General features: G+C 46.9%; 1 protein-coding gene across 3 annotated transcripts in view; it reads left to right on the forward strand.

Moving 5' to 3' along the window:
- The window catches only part of RGS3 (regulator of G protein signaling 3), a 137360-nt gene that overhangs the window by 84029 nt on the left and 35057 nt on the right, over positions 1 to 18274 (forward strand). The gene's annotated exons all lie outside the window — the stretch shown is intronic.

The following is an 18274-nucleotide window of genomic DNA, read 5'->3' on the forward strand; positions in this document are numbered from 1 at the left end:
GCCCCAGAGCACTGACTCTGGATGGCTCCGTTCTACTACTTTCCAGCAACCACAGACCATCAAAGCTGGGGAGGCTGAGTAGTTCAACTCCTTGCTTCAAGACCATCCTGCGAGGCCATGGTCCCACCCTGGTTCTCTCCCTGGTTGCTCTGCCCTCCTGCTTTGAGCCCACAGCCCAGCCATTTTGAATTATTCCCCTTCTCTAAATTCCCCATGCATGTTCCTCTTGAGGCTGTTTCTCCTGCCTGATGTTGCCTGCCCTCCTCTGCTGTTGCGGCCACATACAGTCCTCAGGCTTCAAGGCTCCCTGGCTTGCCTCAGAAGTCCCTGCGTCCCCGTCTGTGCCCCATAGTGTTTTGTTCATCTTTAGCATGGTGTGTCAGGCAGCTGTGTCTCACCTGCAAGACCATGAGCTTCTTGGGAGCCAGACATCCACACCCACCCTTCTCCCAGGCAGGGTCCAGGCCTCTCCTACGGCCTTTCCCTTGTCACCCTCACTGCGCTCCTCTCCCCTCCTTCTAGAGGTCAGCAATTCATGGGCTCTGCATATTTTGAGATATTTTCATAACATCTGACTATCATAAGTATTCTCATAAAATTGAGATATTAATGTTGCCTTAATTTTCCAAAGGCCCGATGGTGTGTGTGGTTCTGTGTGGTGCTTGCGTTTGGTTGACAGACCATCTATTTTTATAACTTATAAATTAGCTCTCTCTGCAGGGTTAAGTTATTTAAGCAAACTTGCATATGGTCTGTAGTGGGGATCATAGTTTATTTCTCTCTGACTCTGTTAAGCCTGATCCTTGGTAGGTACTCACTAGATGTTGTAGAATTGGATTACGGTTCAAGCCTGTCACATTCTAGAATCTAGATGAGGAAACCGAGGCTCAAAAAGGGTAAGTGACCTGGCCAGGTTCGTGGGACAAGGTAGTGGCAGGCAGAGCTAGGATTTGACTCAGGTCTGCTGACTTTCTTGGCTCAGAGCGTTTTCCATTGCACTTCAGTTTTGTAAGACCAGAGCCTGGATCCCCACTTGGTCTTAAGCAATCTAGTCTGGCCAGATTCACTTCAGGCTTGTGAATGCCTCGTATCCATACTGACTCATCAGGGAAGGAGACCTGATGGGAACTGCTCCTATGGTTCTCTCTCCCGGGTTTGTGGAGCTCTCACTGAGCTCCTTGTCCTCAGAGAAAACCAGAGTAGGATTCTGAAGATCTTGGTTCAAATCCTGATTTTGCTTGTAACTCGCTGTGTGACTTTGGGCAAATTACTTCACCTCTCTGCTCATTTGTTTCTTTACCAAGAGAAACGAGGGTATTGAATGTAGGTGATCTCTAGGAATCATCTCCAAAGCCCCAGGGCTTTTTTAACAAGAGGTTAAAAGTAAAAAGAAATGAGACATTTTGGTCTTCATATTGAAACAAGTGTGTGTGAATATTTGCAAGTGTTGTTGTTTAGTTGCTAAGTCATGTCCAACTCTTCTGCAACCCCATAGACTGTAACCTGCCAGGCTCCTCTGTCCATGGGATTCTCCACGTAAGAATAATGGAGTGAGACGCCATTTCCTTCTCCAGGGGAACTTTCTGACCCACTTGGCAGGTGGATTCTTTACCGTTGGGCCGCCCGGAATGCCCATGTGCAAGTGTTGTACATGGTTAATATCCATCATGTACTTGAGTCAAGTAATGTATCAGTGGATCTTATACAGGAAGAGGTCCTCATCTCAGAACTCAAATTATAAGCACAACCCTGCTTCCTCCCAACCAAAGGTGCCTCCTTCCCGGCTTACTCCTGGGAAGACAGCACAATAGCTTTCAAGCCCAGAATCTTCTCCCATTCCTTCTTTTTTCCTGCTCACTGGACTCTTGTTTTAATTTCATGTATATAAGGATACACATATGTTCTTTAATCTCTCTAACTGCTGGTCGATGGCATACAGCTAACTTTCAGTGAAAGTTGTAAGAATCGGTGTGCAATGCCTGCAGTTTCTAGTGTGGTCAGAAGTCTCCTTTAGACTTCCGCAGAAGTTGCCACTAACGCACTGTCTTTAATGTGTACCTTCTTTTGCTCAAACACTACTTAGGGTAAATTTTCTCAGTGTCTTTTAAATGTTAGTGGTTTTCCATTTTGATTAAAATATATTACAGTATAGGTTTCTGCTATTTCTCCTTGTGGGAGAACATTAAGTGTTCAGTAGGCTAGCATAGGAAACTGACCACCATTTATAACACAATTTTCGATGGGAAAATGCTTTCTGAGACCCACTATCAACTCTCAGATGAACTTTAGAAATACAGCTCCACACAAACCCAATAATAGAGAATGCAATATTTACTTCATGAATGACTAGAATTTTGATAGAACTACAGAATCTTTGAGTGTGGAACCGAAAAGGCTACCCTCTCCCCCAGCGGGATTCATCGATTAACAAGCTGATTTGTAGGAACCAAGACAAGAGAGGGGTAAGAACTCCTGGCCAGCGTCATGCAGTTGGTGCTAGAGCTGGAACTAGGACCCTCCTCCCAGCACTCCTCTTTGGGGACTTTCAGGAGCCTGACAGGTTGGGGACAGGGAGGGGCACAGATTGTCTTAGAGATGCTCTGCATCTCACTCAGCTGTGTCGTCTTAGGAAAAGTAAGTCATCGCTTTGGGCTGTAATGGAAATAGTGAGAAGTGTCCCGGCTAACGGCTTGGGGAGAGGTTGTCTAGTCAATTGGCTTGTCTGTAAATTCCCCCCACGTTCTGGCTGGAGTGGAATGAATGGGGCAGCTGTGTTTTACCTGGAGCTCTGGACAGGACAGGGCTGGCGGAGATGTTCCCTGTTCTAAAAATAGCAGTGGGAACGGAGTTGAGGGGAAGGGGAGGGGGCTCCTTCGGGACCTGGGTGGGACGCCTCACCCCCTTCCTCTTCCTGCTGGGCCCCCTGCAAGGAAGCGCACCACGGATTCAAAGCATTTAGACCTGGAAGGGTGCTGGAGCCATCAGCGCTCACAGCCCCTCCTCAAACAGAAGAAGAGGCCTGGAAGTAGGGAAAGGACTGGCCAGCCGTCCGGGGTCCAGGGAGATGGTCACAGATGGCAAGCTGTTTTCCTGCTGTGTTTACCAGGGTGGCAGCAGGCCAGGCAAGGTTTTCTCTCCCCGCCTTTGGGAGCGCGAAGGGCCTGGGAACTCCTGGGGCCGGATGTGGTCAGGCTTCCTGATTGTCGCCCAGCAGGCGAGGAGTCCCCGGTTGGTCTGCCCTGAGCCCTGACCTCAGCCAACTGGCCCGCCAGCGCCACGCCCTCCCTGCGCTGTGGTCCTCGCCCTTGCTGACCTGTCCTTGTGTTGCCCCCTAGGCTGTCTGCAGGGAGGGAGGGCCCGCACAGAACCAGTCGGAGGACAGAGGGCCTGGTTGCTTGGGACCTTCCTCTGCCCATCCCAGGAACCTACAGGAGCAGCTAACGTGAAGGCAGAGTCTGACTGAGGGGTGGACAGGCCAGGGTTCAGATCCCAGCTCTGCTTCTCACCAGCTATGGGATTGCTGGCAGGTCACCCAGCCTCTGTCAAATGAGAGGTTCTCTCACTGGTTCTCCTGAGGACTAAGGGGAATGGTCTGTGCCAAGTGCCTGGCGTGTAGTAAGTATGTTCAGCCATCCATACCTCTGGGTTCTGCTTCCATAGACTTAACCAACCCCAAATAGGAAAAAAAAAAATAATTCCAGAAATTTCCAAAAACCAAAAGTTGAATTTGCTGAGCTGGCAACTATTTACATAGTATGTGTGTGTGCTAAGTCACTTCAGTTGTGTCCGACTTTGTGACCCTATGGACTGTAGCCCACCAGGCTCCTCTGTCCATGGGATTCTCCAGGTGAGAATACTTCTTCTTCAGTGGGTTGCCATGCTCTTCTCCAGGGGATCTTCCCGACCCAGGGATTGAACCTGCATCTCTTAAGTCTCCTGCATTGGCATCCAGGGTTTTTTTTTTTTTTTTTTTTTTATTACTAGCACCACCTGGCAAGTCCCATTTACACAATATTTCCATTGCATTTAAAATGACTTACATGGCATTTACAGGGGCTACAGTACATGGGGTCACAAAAAGTCAGACACAACTGAATGAGTTTCACCTAATCACTTGGTATTTTAAGTAATCTAGAGATGATTTAAAGTATGTGGGAGGATGTGTGTAGGTTCTATGCAAATATTGATACTATGCCATTTTGTATAAGGGACTTGCATTCCTGGATTTTGGTATCAGCTGGGGTTCCATGGATACCGAGGGACAACTGTACTTAGTAATGGTAGCTGTTGTTGCTAGATCAAATGTAAATGTGTGCTTGACTCTGCAACCCCCTTCCTTGGGTCCTTCATCCACTGGGGCGTGGCAAGTGTGGGGATTTTTTGTTAAATGCAGTTGACTTTTGTTGTATTGTTACAAAAGTAATTCATGTTTACTATGAAGAAAATATTTAATACAGTTGAACCAGGAGAAGGAAATGAAGTTCACCCTTAATCCAACACCCAGGGATAACCACTGTTAACATTTTAGGGTGTATGTCTCCTGTCGGGCATTTGTATATATACACATATATCTTATTTGCAAATTAGCATTGCTAGTGCACACAATTTTCTGACGTGTTTTTTTTCCCATTTAGCAGTGTAACATCAATAAATGTTCTTCTACAACATCATTTTTAGTGCCTGCAGAGTACTTCATTGTGTAGATGAAACAGGTTTTGTTTTTAAAAAATCTCCATTAGGTCTACACAGTTTAGCTTGTTGCCAATAGGTGACGGACAGGGAGGCCTGGCGTGCTGCAATTCATGGGGTTGCAAAGAGTCGGACACGACTGAGCGACTGGACTGAACTGAATATTTCATTTTTATAAAAACCTGAGATAAAAATCTGTAGATTTAGCCTCAGTATTCAGTGTACATCTCTGACCCCCTACAAATACTTGTTGATGAATGAGCGTTTTGTAAGAATAAACTCCTGGTAGTAGAATTTCCAGGAGACAGGATATATGTCCGTAAAGACGGTTCTTGATACCTATTGCCAAATGACTCTCCAGAATGAATGTACTGATTTATAATCCCACTTCAGATCGAGCAATTAATCCTGCTTAACCCTAGACTGTTATTTTTTAACATGGGTATTCTAGCTTCCTGGGAAACCCAAGCAAATTGAGATAGTCTGGGTAGGAGACCGTTCTCCCCACACAGTCACCAACAATGTGTCTTGTTACATTTCTTAGCAGGTTCCTTTCTTGGATTACTAGAGATGTTGAATATTTATATGCATTTTTAGTTATTTTCACTGCCTCTTTTGTGAGTGGCTTGTTCAGATCTTTTGCCCGTTTTTCTGTTGGGCTGTTTATAGTTTGTTAACTCACAAGAGCCCTTTATATAAGGAGGATATTTGTATGTTATCCTTTTATTTTTTATTATTTTAAAACTATAGATGTTTCTGCTTTATAGGTAGTCATGTCTGTGAACTGCTTTGTACCAGCTTTATTGAGGTATTATTCACATATCATACAGTTCATGGATTTGAAGTGTACAACTCTATGGTCTTTTGGATAGTCACAGACTGGAGCAACCATCACCATAGTCAACTTTAGGACATTTTCATTATTTCCAAAAGAAACCACACCCTTTGGTTGTCACCCACCCATTCCCCCATCTCCCCCATCCCCATGCAACCGCCCATCTGCTTTCTGTCTCCGGGGTCGCACAGAGTCAGACACGACGAAAGCGACTTAGCAGCAGCAGCAGCAGATTCATTCTGGACATGTCCTATGAATGGAATCATGTAGTATTAGGTCTCTCGTGACTGGCTTTCTTCATGTAGCATGAGGTTTTCAAGGTTTATCCATGTTGCAGTGTGTATCAGGACTTTACTCCTCTTGATGATGGAATAACATTCTGTTACATGGCTATACCATGTTTCATTTATTCAGTCATCTGTTGATGAAGATTTGGGTTGCTTCCACCTTTGGGCTATTATGAACAATGCTGCCATAAGTGGTTGTGTAGAAGTTTTTGTGTGGACGGGTATTTTCATTTATTTCCTGTATGTACCTTGGAGTGGAGTCCCTGGATCAGATGGTGACTCTGTGTTTAACTCTGAGGAACTGCTAGACTTTTCTGAAGTTGCGTCATGATTTTGCCTTCCTACCATCAGCATAGAAGGATTTCTCCACATCTTCTCTAACATTTCTTATTTTCCTGTTTTTTAAATCATAGCCATCCTAGTGGGTGTGAAATTGTATCTCATAGTGGTTTTGAATTGTGTTTTTCTGTGACTAGTATCATACACATAAATTAAAAAAAATTTTTTTTTGCCTCTAGTTTTGTGGTATCCATCTCAGGCTCAGGATTATACAACATTCACTTCCCCCCACATTTGAAATTTATGGTTTACTTTTCAACTTTTAGCACTTAGTCTACTTGGAATTTACTTTGGTATATAGTGTGAGCGACAGAGGATGAGATGGCTGCATGGCATCACCTACTCGATGGACGTGACTCTGGGTGAACTCCGGGAGTTGGTGATGGAAAGGGAGGCCTGGCGTGCTACAATTCATGGGGTCGCAAAGAGTCGGACACGACTGAGTGACTGAAGTGAACTGAACTGGTAGTATGAGCAAGAACGGTCTTCATTTTTTCCAAGCAGCGGTGTGCTCCAAAGCTTGTACATTGTGTTAGGATAAGTATCCTCTCATTGCTCTTCTTTAAAAACTCCTGTTGTCACATATTTATCCTCAAATGAAATTCGGTGTAAGTTTGTTCAGTCCCCACCTCCTCCCTGTGTCTCCCCCAAAATCTCCTTGAGATTTTCGTTGTAATTATATTTTAAAATACACGTCAAATTTAAGATTAAAATATACACATATTAAATACACATATACATATATTAAAATATATTTTAAAATACTAAAATATATACAATAGATAGCCAGCAAGAACCTACTATATAACGCCTTACTTAATATCTTATAATAACCTAAAATGGAAAGAGGCTAAAAAGCATATGTATATACATACACACACTCACACATGTAAAACTGAATCACTTTGCTGTATACCTGAAACTGGCACAGCATTTAAATCAATTCTATTTTAATAAAACATTTTTAAAAAGTCACATCAGAAAAAAAAAACTATCAAAAAGTTGGGTATTGAAGTATGTAAAATACTATTTTCCCATCCAAGAATCAGATTACCACTCTTTGTTTATGCAAATCTTCTTTTAAAGTTTCAAAGGAAAAGTTTTGGGGAAAAAAATGTCCATGTTGGTTTTGTACATTGGTCGTTAAACTTATTTGAAGAAATTGAATTTATTTATTTATTTATATATTACAAATGAGAATATTTATATATGTTCCTTGATGATATACTTGTATAATACTTAATACAGATAAATCCTAAACATTACTGAGCTGAGTGAAATAAAGAAAATCTCCCAATTGATAGCTACTGCTACAAGTTTGCTGTGTTCCTCCAAATATTTTTCATACACATATGTAGACATATGCTATTTTATTTTTACTATATGGTATCATACAAAAGTTTCTGTAACTCATTTTTTAAAGATTGATGTGTGTACATGCTAAATGGCTTCAATGGTGTCCGACTCTTTTGCGACCCCGTGGACTGTAGCCCACCAGGCTCCTCTGTCCATGGGATTCTCCAGGCCAGAATACTGGAGCGGGTTGCCACGTCCTCCTCCAGGGGATCTTCTCCACCCAGGAATCGAACCCAAGTCTCATTATGTCTCCTGCATTAGCAGGCGCCACCTGGGAATGTAAATCTTTCACATCAGCCTTAGGTTCTCCGTTCTTTTTTGTAGCCAATAGACCATAATTTATTTAATTGCTCCCATATTGATGTGTGCTCAGGTTGTTTCCGATGTTTTGACATTATGAGCGTTGCTGCAGTAAATATTCTGAGAATGGCCTGTACGTTACATCTTACTGCACTTCTCTGTAGGGCAGAGCACGACACACCCCCAGAGTGCTCCACAAATGCTTTTCTTCTGTTTAAATGTGTGATCTCTCCACCATTATTGTTATTCCCACTGAGCGACTAACACTTTCACTTTCATAGATGAGAAAACAAAGAAACAGGGAGGTTAGTACAGTTTGCCTAATAGTGAACGACAGTGACCATTTTCCTACGTAATACTGGATGTCACTGCTTTTTAATTCTTTGTTGGTATGAGAAGGGAAAATTTATATTTTATTTTGTATGCTAAGTTGCTTCAGTCGTGTCTGACTCTTTGCAACCCCTTGGACTGTAGTCCACCAGGCTCCTCTGTCCATGGGGATTCTCCAGGCAAGAATACTGGAGTGGGTTACCATGCCCTCCTCCAACGGATCTTCCCCAACCCACCGATCGAACCCACATCTCTTATGTCTCCTACATTGGCAGGTGAATTCTTTACCACCAGTGTCATTTTAATTTGCAATTGTTTGATTATTAGTGAGGTTGGGCTTCTCTTTATTTTTATTTGTCTTTCATATTTCTTCTTCTTTGGCTCATCAGTTAATATAATTTGCCCAGTTTTCTACTGGGGCAGTTGTTTTATTTATGATATTAGAATATTAACCATGTGCTTATTATGTAGGTTACAAATATTTTTTCCAGTTTATCATTTGTCTTTTAACTTTATTTATACTCTTTTTTTTGTCATTCAGAAGTTAACATTTTTAAATAATCAAGTATTTTTGTAGTCAACTCTGTTTTTTGGTCGTAGGGGGCTGTACTTGCTGAGGACTTTCCTCTCCAAAATTATAACGAATATTCTCCTATATCTTCTTCAAGTACTTTTAACCTTTTATGTTTCACCTTCATATTTTAATTCTTCTGCACTTAATCTAGTACATGGTGTCAGATGGAACTCTTATTAATTTTTTTCCCCAAGAGTTGACCAGTTTTTTCAAACCTATTTTTTAAGGTATTCTTCCTTTACTTACTTATAGACCAAATGTCCACACATTAGTGGCTTGATTTCTAAATTCTTGTTTCCCTCATTAATCCATCTATTCCTACAACAGTAGTATTAAATATCCCAAGGCTAACATCTCATTGGGCTTTCCTGGTGACTCAGGTGGTAAAGAATCTGCCTGTAATGCAGGAAACCCAGGTTCAATTCCTGGGTCAGGAAGATCCCCTGGGGAAGGGAATGGCTACCCACTCCAGTATTTTTGCCTGGAGACTTCCATGGACAGAAGAGCCTGGAAGGCTACAGTCCACCGGGCTGCAAAGAGTTGGACATGCCTGAGTGACTAACGCTTTCACTTTGCAACCTCTCATTCTTCTGTAAAATTTCCTTGGAAGTTATATGTTGTTGTATTAGTCACTCAGTCATGACCGACTCTTTGTGACCCCATGGGCTGTAGCATGCCAGGCTTCTTTGGTAATTTTACCCAAATCTTTTTCACAAACATGTTTCACTATCGAGAATGACATCAGACCTACAAGAGCGTGTCCTCATGTCCTACAACCCACGTCAGCTGACCATACTTCTCTTTGCTTTTCTTCTCCATGACTCCTAAGTATTGCTGAAATCATCTGAAATTGTATTTTCTGATTGTTACTATTCTTAAACATTAGTAAAAATCTTTTACTTAAGATTGCATATAACTTCGCAGTTACATTATATGTAGTTAAATGTCTAAATGCTTCTGGCTTCATTGCTTGCTGGTCTCTTGTATCCGAGAGCATCTTATTCTTGACTTCTGGATTTTGATTCATTTTGGTTTGGAGAGCTTTCTTGGATAAATTCGTCAGAAAAGATCTGTGGGTGGCATACGTTCTTAGTCTTTATTAAGTCTGGAAATATTTGCCCTTGTGTTTGAGTCATCTTTTCCTGAGTAGTGAATTCCGTGTTAGCAGTCTTTCCCTAGAACCTGAGAGAAGGGCTCTATTGTCCCCGAATTTGGTGTTGTAAGAAGTGCAGTTCTCACCTGAATCTCTGAAGTCTCCTTATGGAAGCAAGCAGGATTTCTCTCTCTACTCTTAGGAATTTAGAAGCTTCATCAGATTATTTCTAGCTGTTTGTCCTCTTTTGGGTAATTTTTCCTGGTACTCACTAGGTAAGTCCTTTCAGCCGAAAGGCCCAAGTCTTTTCTTAGTTCAGGGAAATTTTCTACTAGTTTTTGGAATAATTTATTTTCTATGTTTTTAAAAAATATATTTACTTATTTTATTTTTTAATATTTATTTGTCTGCGTCTGGTCTCAGTTGTGACACGCAGCATCTTTTAGCTGTCGCGTGAGAACTCTTAGTTGCAGTATGGAATCTAGTTCCCCGACCAGGGATTGAACCCAGGCCCCTGCATTGGCAGCCACTGGACCACCAGGGAAGTCTGTATTTTCTATGTTTTAAAACTTTCTCTTTCTGGATTTCCTATTGCAAATAATAATAATACCACCTAATAGTTATCAGATGTCCTTTCCTTCTGCTGTAATATTAATCTGCTTAACACTGTTGTTATTATTTCCATTTTACAGATGAAGAAACAAAGGAACAGAGAGGTTAAATAGACTGTATACACGGTCTCACAGCTAGGAGGTGTAGACCATGATCCAAATCTAGGCATCTGGCTTCAGAATCTGTGCTCTTAGCTACTACACTATACTCTCTGCCTGTCAAAACCAGCCTCTGGACTTGCCCCTGACGCTGACCTCAACAGCCTTCAGTGAAAATTTGAGTGTTGGCAGAGAGGGACTCTATAAGCAGTGGGAGATAGCATAGGGATGCTCAAATGATGGAGTTGAAAGAGACCGGGTAACTGAGCACCAGAGAGTAGCCAAGATCACCAGAGGTTCTCCAGTGAATTCAGAACTGAGACTCTTCCTGTCCGCACCCTTCCCTCTGTTCAGCCCCGCCGTTTAGGTCTCATCTCTGTCCCTGGGACTACTGCATGGTAGTAGGGGAGCTTCCAGTTCCTACTCCTCTCCCTGTAGTCACCTCTCCAAACAGCAGCCAAGGTGACCCTTCCTATAGGGCAAGCCTGGTCACTGTTTCACTGCTGAATGTTTGTTGAATGACTGCATGAATGAAAAATAATTTCAGAGTAGCTCTTGTATGTCAGACACTGTGCTAAATACTGGTGACTCCGCACACGTCAGTCAAGAATCTTCCAGTTGCCAGTGACAAGAACCCAACTCAAATTAGCTTCAGCCGGAAATGGAATTTACTGGATTTAGGAGGGTAGCCTTCAGGCATAGAGGGATTCAGGACCTTGAGCAGCATCACCAGAACTGGCATTCTTCACTCTGTCTCTGGGCTCGACCTGTTTATGTGTTGGCTCACTCCCTTAGTGAGGGCAGATAGTTGCCAGAAGTACCAGGGTGATGGCCTTGTAGTGTGATGCCCTCGATCCTTTCAACAGTATTCCTGGGTCTGAGTCTTAGTGGTTCGAGCCGGATCATGTGCCTGTCCCAGTCGCTGAAGACTATAGGATGGGACAAAGTGCTAGACCAAGGGCTGAGTCACATGGCCATCCCTGGAGTGGGAGGTGGGTCAGTTTAATGTGAGTCACCTGTTTTGAGAGTGAGGGAAGGACGGGCAGTTTCTCAGATGGTAAAGAAGGGCAATTGGAAGCTGGTCAGGCAGAGTCCCAGATGTCCTTTACTTTATGGTTCATCAGCCAACAAAGTTCTCATGTCCATAGAGCTAGTTCATAGTCTGATGTGGTGGAGGACAACTGGAGGAAAGACAGACACCAACCAAGTGTGAAAAGTACGTAAGGAAAAGATGACATTTATAGTAAAGGCCCAGTGCGGGTGGTCAGGAACATGAGGCAAGGGGCAGCAGAGAGGTGGAGGCAAGATCATTCTGGGGGAGGACCTCAAGGCAGACCAGTGTGCTGAAAGCATGAGGGAGGGGAACGGAGCTGGAGATGAGGACGAGGCTGGAGGAGCCTGAGAGGCTGTGTAAGGGGTCTGAGCTTTATCCCAGGGCACTGGGAGCTGTGTGTTCGACCTGTGTCATGGAAAGCTTGCAGCCTCGTTGCAGAGAATGGTGTGGACGACGGCGAGGTGAGAGGCTGGGAGCAGTGAGGAGTCTGTCGCCCTCACCTTGGGAAGAGGTGCTGGCAGGCAGCAGGGATGAAGAGAGACGAGAGCTCTGCATGGTGCGGAGGAGGCGGGATCTGTGAGACTGGGGATTCGCTGGGTGGAGAGAGAGTTTGGGAGAGGGATGACGCCCATGCGTCTGGTTTAGGCAAATAGGCAATTGGTGGTTCCATTCTCTGAGCTGGGAGCCCCAGAGAGGAAACTGCTCAGGTGACGGGATGGTGAGTCCCCTGCAGGTGTGAGTGCTGTTATAGAGGCCTGGTTAGTGAGTTCTCATAGAAACAGCATCGTTTGCACCAGGCTTCTTAAATCACCTGTGGTGAAGAGCCTTGTACTTAGTTAAAATGTGCACTGAGTAGGATCTCTCATGCCAGTTTGACAGCGCCGAACCCAGCCCTGTACCTCTTCAGTCCAACCAGTCCACGGTCTTGTACTTGGATGTCACAGCCATGTCAAGTTGCTACAGAAGTTTCCAAACACTGTTGACTTTGTTGCTTATCTTATTATAAACCAGTAACAAGCAGCTCATGGACCAGTGCATTCTGCAGACTGCATGCTGGGTAGATCTGATCTCATTCAACCCCTGTACCCATTTTAGAGACGGGGAAATTGAGGCCCAAAGAGGGGACTGGTCTTGTCCCAGGTCTTGCATTAAACAGCAGCAAAGCCAGCATTTCAGGCCAGTCTTTCAACTGCTGATCCTCTGTTTTGGTAATTTGGCTTTAGGCCTAACAGTCCAAGCAAGCGCTTAACTTGGGGGAGTCTGGGGATTAACGATGTTTAGCAGCCAAAGTCCGAAGGAGGCAATGGCACCCCACTCCAGTACTCTTGCCTGGAAAATCCCATGCACCGAGGAGCCTGGTAGGCTGCAGTCCATGGGCAGTCCATGCTAAGAGTCGAACACGACTGAGAGACTTCTCTTTCACTTTTCACTTTCATGCATTGGAGAAGGAAATGGCAACCCACTACAGTATTCTTGCTTGGAGAATCCCAGGGATGGAGGAGCCTGGTGGGCTGCCGTCTATGGGGTTGCACAGAGTCGGACATGACTGAAGTGACTTAACAGCAGCAGCAGCCAAGGTCACAGAGTTGGCCTCCAAGTCTGTGCCAAACACTTCCCAGGAACTCCAGTGGTCAAGATGAGCTGACCCTGGAGCTGGCACAATCCCAGTGGGTCGAGGATTCCTCCCCAAAGCCTGAAATCCCAGGCGGACGAGTGGCTGGTTGGACTGAAGCCAGGAAAGAAGATAGTGGTGGCTTTTGGCCATCTTGTGCTGCTATAGCCACCCAAGGTCAGGCTGATGCCGCTGAGGTGACTGTCATGCGTGCCCTGGGCTGGAGGCAGAAGCTGGCCAGCCGCAGTTCTAAGGACCAGCTCTGCTGGGGGACTTTGGACTCCTGGCTTTTGCTGCATGTGGGCTTCCCCCTCACTGTGGTTGGGAGATGCAGTTCCCATGAGCAAACTGGAGATTGACCTTGCTGCCTGAAGTTCCTGAGGAAGAGGCCGACAGCAAGAGCAGAGACATTTGGGGAACACGAGTCAGGGCAGGACACACAGCTTAAGAGTGTACACCTTGGCGCCATGCTGCCATTTTTGCCATTGCTTTAGCCATGTAACCTTTCTGCCTTTAGTTTTCCCATCTGTAGGATGGGAATAATTATAGCTTGTTGCTCAATAAATGTTAGTGATTATCAGCTGTTAGTCGAACCAGGCACCGTGTTAGGCCTTCATCTGTTTGACCCTCAACAGCTATTTTTGCATTTTACATTACTCTCTTCACCAACCCACTCCATCAATTCTGTCCTTTGACGGATGATGAAAGTGAAAGTGAAAGTGAAGTCGTGTCCGACTCTTCACAACCCCGTGGACTGTAGCCCACCAGGCTCCTCCATCCATGGGACTCTCCAGGCGATAGCAGCAATGACAATACAACAATAGCCATAGCTCTTATTTACTGAGCGCCAGGCATTCCAGAGCACTACCTCACTCGTTCTCCCGCAGGGCCCACTGAGGCAGGCAGTCATAGCCCCATTTTACAGATTAGGAAACCGAGGCTCAGAGACATTAAAGTGACTTGCCCAAGATGACTCACACTCAAATTTTGGGGGGCTGCAAAGTCTGTACTCTTTATAAATACCACTGCTGGAACCTAATCCTTTAGGGAGGAGCTTGTGGGGCCTGGGACTGACTTTAAAGGGGAGGAGTAGACCCAGGGGGCTACTGGACACCCATCTCCAGCCTCTTTTTAGGGATGGAAGACTGAGACCCATAACAGGGAAGGGACCTGCCCTGGGTTCTGCAGACTACAGTCCAGAACTCCCTGTGGATTTGAACCTGAGGATGGATGCTTGCTTTGTCCTGCCCCAGCCCCCTATTTGCAGCATGTGCCCCCAAGAGCAAGGCAAGTGCCCCCAGAAAGAGCCAGGAGCATGCCCTTAGCAAGCGGTAGAAGTGTGTGTCCTCTGCCCTGGTGTTAGGGCCAGAGAGGCCAACACATGGCAGAACAGTTCTTGTTTGAAGTGTCAGCACCAAGGTCACCACCCGCCCTCCGAGTCAGAGCCCAGGCGCAGGCTACTTCTCTGTCTGTGCCCGTAGTTCCAAGCACGTGACAAGGGTTCAATAGTTATTGAAATAATCAGTGTCTCTTGGCCCACTCTTCTGTGGGGGTGGCCTTTGTGCATGGAGACTTGTAGACCCCCAAACCAAGGCTCTGAGACCCAATGAGTTAAAGGCCCAGAACTCCCCCAGTAGGTTAGCAAATTCAGAGCTTGGACTGGAGAGGCATATACAGATATTCCACAGTTTCCCAGGGCAGCCCAGGGCCATCAGTCTCTTCTGTCACAGGTTGGAGGAGGGCAGGGTTCTGTAGAAAGTGGGGCCTCTGTGTGGGGCCCCGGCTTCCAGTACCCCCTGTCACCCATAACACAGGACTGGTCCCTTCATTGTCCAGGGAATTAAAAGCCTGAGCCTCTGCTGGTGGGGACTGGGGTGGTCTTAGTCTGTCGCCCGCTCTGGATTCCTGGGGCCCCGCCTCCCTTGGCTTGGTGCCCTGTTTCTGCCAAGTGACATCACTGTCCTCCCCACCCTGGAATAAAATCCCAGTGGACTTTGCATCAGAAGCCAGGACGGGAAAGCTCATTAAATAGCCTTCGGCAGGTACCCTCTTGTTTTTGGGGGTTTTTTTTGAGGAAGGTATTGCCAAGGCCCCGTTTCCCCCAGGTGGAGGCTGTGGGGGGAAGGAAGGTGGGCGGGTTTCCATCTGCCCGAGGCTCAGGACAGGGTCTTGCAAACACAGTTCCAGATGTCCCAGGCTTAACACAGCGGAGGCAGTGAGGGAAGACAGGGAGGGAGCCGTGCTGTGGTCCAACTGCAGGGCCGCGGCTTGGCCAGGGCGTCTGGGCCGAATCCTGCTGCTGCTGCTGCACCTCCCGAGGGGCCTCCCTGGAACCCATGGGTGCCGCCCCTCTTAAAATGGGAGGTGCACATTCACTAGCTCCCTGCTAACCCTCCCTGGTCCTAGCCCTGGAAGCTGCTGCCAGCTTGTCTGAACAGTGAGATGTTTGCCTATATGGTTGGGCTGTGTAGCCAGCACTCTTCTCGGTACATAGCCAGAGGGCTCTGTTCTGTGGGCTGCCTTGTGCAGGGCACAGTGGATTGGGTTCGATCCGTGGCTCTGTACTTACTGGTGACCTTAAACAGGTTTAATCATCTCTTTGCCTCCGTTTACCTCTCTGTAAAATGGGGATGGGCTTCCTGGGTAGCTTAGTGGTAAAGAATCTGCCCACCAATTCAGGAGACACGGGTTCCATTCCTGGGAAGATCCCTGGAGGAGGGCATGGCAACCCAGCCTAGTATTCTTGCCTGGAGAATCCCCACGGACAGAGGAGCCTGGCGGGCTACAGTCCATGAGGTCGCAACAGAGTTGAACATGACCGAGCGCCTAAACAACAGCAGCTAACTGGGGACACTAGACATCATAGCTAATAGGGTTGTGAAGGTTTCATGAGTCAGTAATTGGGACGTGCTTTGCGCAGTGCTGACACAGCCTAAGCGTCAAATAGGTGTTTGTTAAATAACATATGGAGATCAGTGAGTGGGGCCCAGGTTCTGAGGGCCCAGGTGCTGACCCTGTGGGCCACCTGGATCTCGCTGTTCCCAAGATCCTCCTGTCCTGAACAGCACCATCATTTATGTAGGTCTGAGGGTTCCAGTGGTCATGTTTGGATGTGAGAGTTGGACCATAAAGAAAGCTGAGTGCCGAAGAATTGATGCTTTTGAACTGTGATGTTGGAGAAGACTCTTGAGAGTCCCTTGGACTGCAAGGAAATCCAAGCAGTCCATCCTAAAGGAGATCAGTCCTGGGTGTTCATTGGAAGGACTGATATTGAAGCTGAAACTCCAATACTTTGGCCACCTGATGTGAAGAGCTGACTTATTTGAAAAGACCCTGATGCTGGGAAAGATTGAAGGCAGGAGAAGGGGATGACAGAGGATGACATGGTTAGATGGCATCACCGACTCAATGGACATGGGTTTGGGTAGACTCCAGGAGTTTGTGATGGACAGGGAGGCCTGGCATGCTGTGGGTCATGGGGTCACAAAGAGTCGGACACGACTGAGCCACTGAACTGAACTGAGAGGCACTGGGATGCGACAGAAGAAGCAGTGGACTGGGGGTTGGCAAGCTCTGGTCCTGGCCCTGTCACTCACTCGCTCTGTTTCCTTGGGAAAGTCACTTACCCTCTCTGAGCCTCGTATTCACTGGCTATAGAAAGGGAATAGGAATGAAAGATCTCCAGGTGCCCTTCTGGTTTAGGTGGCCTGACTGACAGTGACTGTCTCATCCTACCCAGGCTGCACACGGGGAGGGGCCGCGTGCTCTGTGGCTCTGCGTCTGGACCTGTGGGGAGGCAGAGGGCAGTGGCCCCCTGGGCTCCCCAGGCACTAGGTGCTCTCCCAGGCTGGCCTGGCCCCCTCCTGGGCCTCAGGGCACTTTCCTGCTGTGCCCTTTCGTCGTCATCCTAGTGGTCCGGAGCACTGATGGATACATCCTGGATCTGTTCCCAACTCAGCGCCCTGGGTTGGCAGGGCTGCTCTGACACAGTATCCAATGATGTGCTCCCTAGTCTGACTGTGCGCCCTATGTCGTTTGGCCTGGTGAGGATAGGGTCCTGGTCTGCCAGCTCTCCACCCTATCCCCATGGCCCAGCCCAGAGCCCGGCCTGTAGCTGGCGCTTGGAACTTTATGTTGATTGAGAAGTGAAGACTCAGCTGAACTCAGGGACTCCTCTCATCTCAAGGAAGACCCTATATTCAGGCTCTCCACGCTGAGAAATCCTACCCCAAGCGCCAGATATTCCCTCCTGGGAACTGTCCGTCGCCCATTAGAACTGGCCATCTCCTAAGACTCACCTCCTTGGTTTTCCTGGACAGGAGTGGGCCCTGCTTCCCAGGAACCTGGCAAATGATAGTTTTCCAATCTGGAAGTTTCCTGGGCTGTGCAAGGACTGCCTTGGCTCAGCCCCCAGGGACAAGACGAAGTGTTGATGGGGGAGTGTAAGTGCCCAGCTCAGATGAGGGCTGTTCTGAGTTGACCCTAATAAAGGATGTTTTCTTATGTCAGCATGCATGAGTATGCTGTATATGTGAGAGAGACAGGACTAGAGAGTGGGAGACGGGCAGGGAGGCAGGCAGAGGCAGACATTCAGGGGCGCTGAGACTCATTTAGGGGGAGCAAGAGGCAGAGGGAGAGCGCTCTGGCCCAGGGTGGCCATGGCGGAAAAGAGGACGGGGCTCCTGCCCTGTGTTTTCTGGGCTGACATCCAGGGAGCTGGCCATGAGGGTGGTAAGCATGCTCAGGTTGGAACTGGCTATGGAACAGACATCCCTGACCAGAGCCTCAGGCACAGTCCGTGGTGTGTTTGAGGACATCAGACAAGCGTCTGCAGCAGCCGTAGCCTCACCATCAAATAGCTTTGTGCTGGCAAGGCAGCTTCCTGCAGTGGTTCCGAGTGGGCATCCTGGAGTTGGATCTGTGCTGTGCTTAGGCACTCAGTCCTGTCCGACTCTTTGTGAACCCCACAGACCACAGCCGGTCAGGCTCCTCTGTCTGTGGAATTCTCCAGGCAAGAATACTGGTGTGGGTAGCCATTCCCTTCACCAGGGGACCTTTCCAACCCAGGGATTGAACCAAGGTCTCTTATGTCTCC

Source organism: Bos indicus x Bos taurus, chromosome 8 (assembly GCF_003369695.1).
Source record: "Bos indicus x Bos taurus breed Angus x Brahman F1 hybrid chromosome 8, Bos_hybrid_MaternalHap_v2.0, whole genome shotgun sequence".
NCBI lineage: Eukaryota > Metazoa > Chordata > Mammalia > Artiodactyla > Bovidae > Bos > Bos indicus x Bos taurus.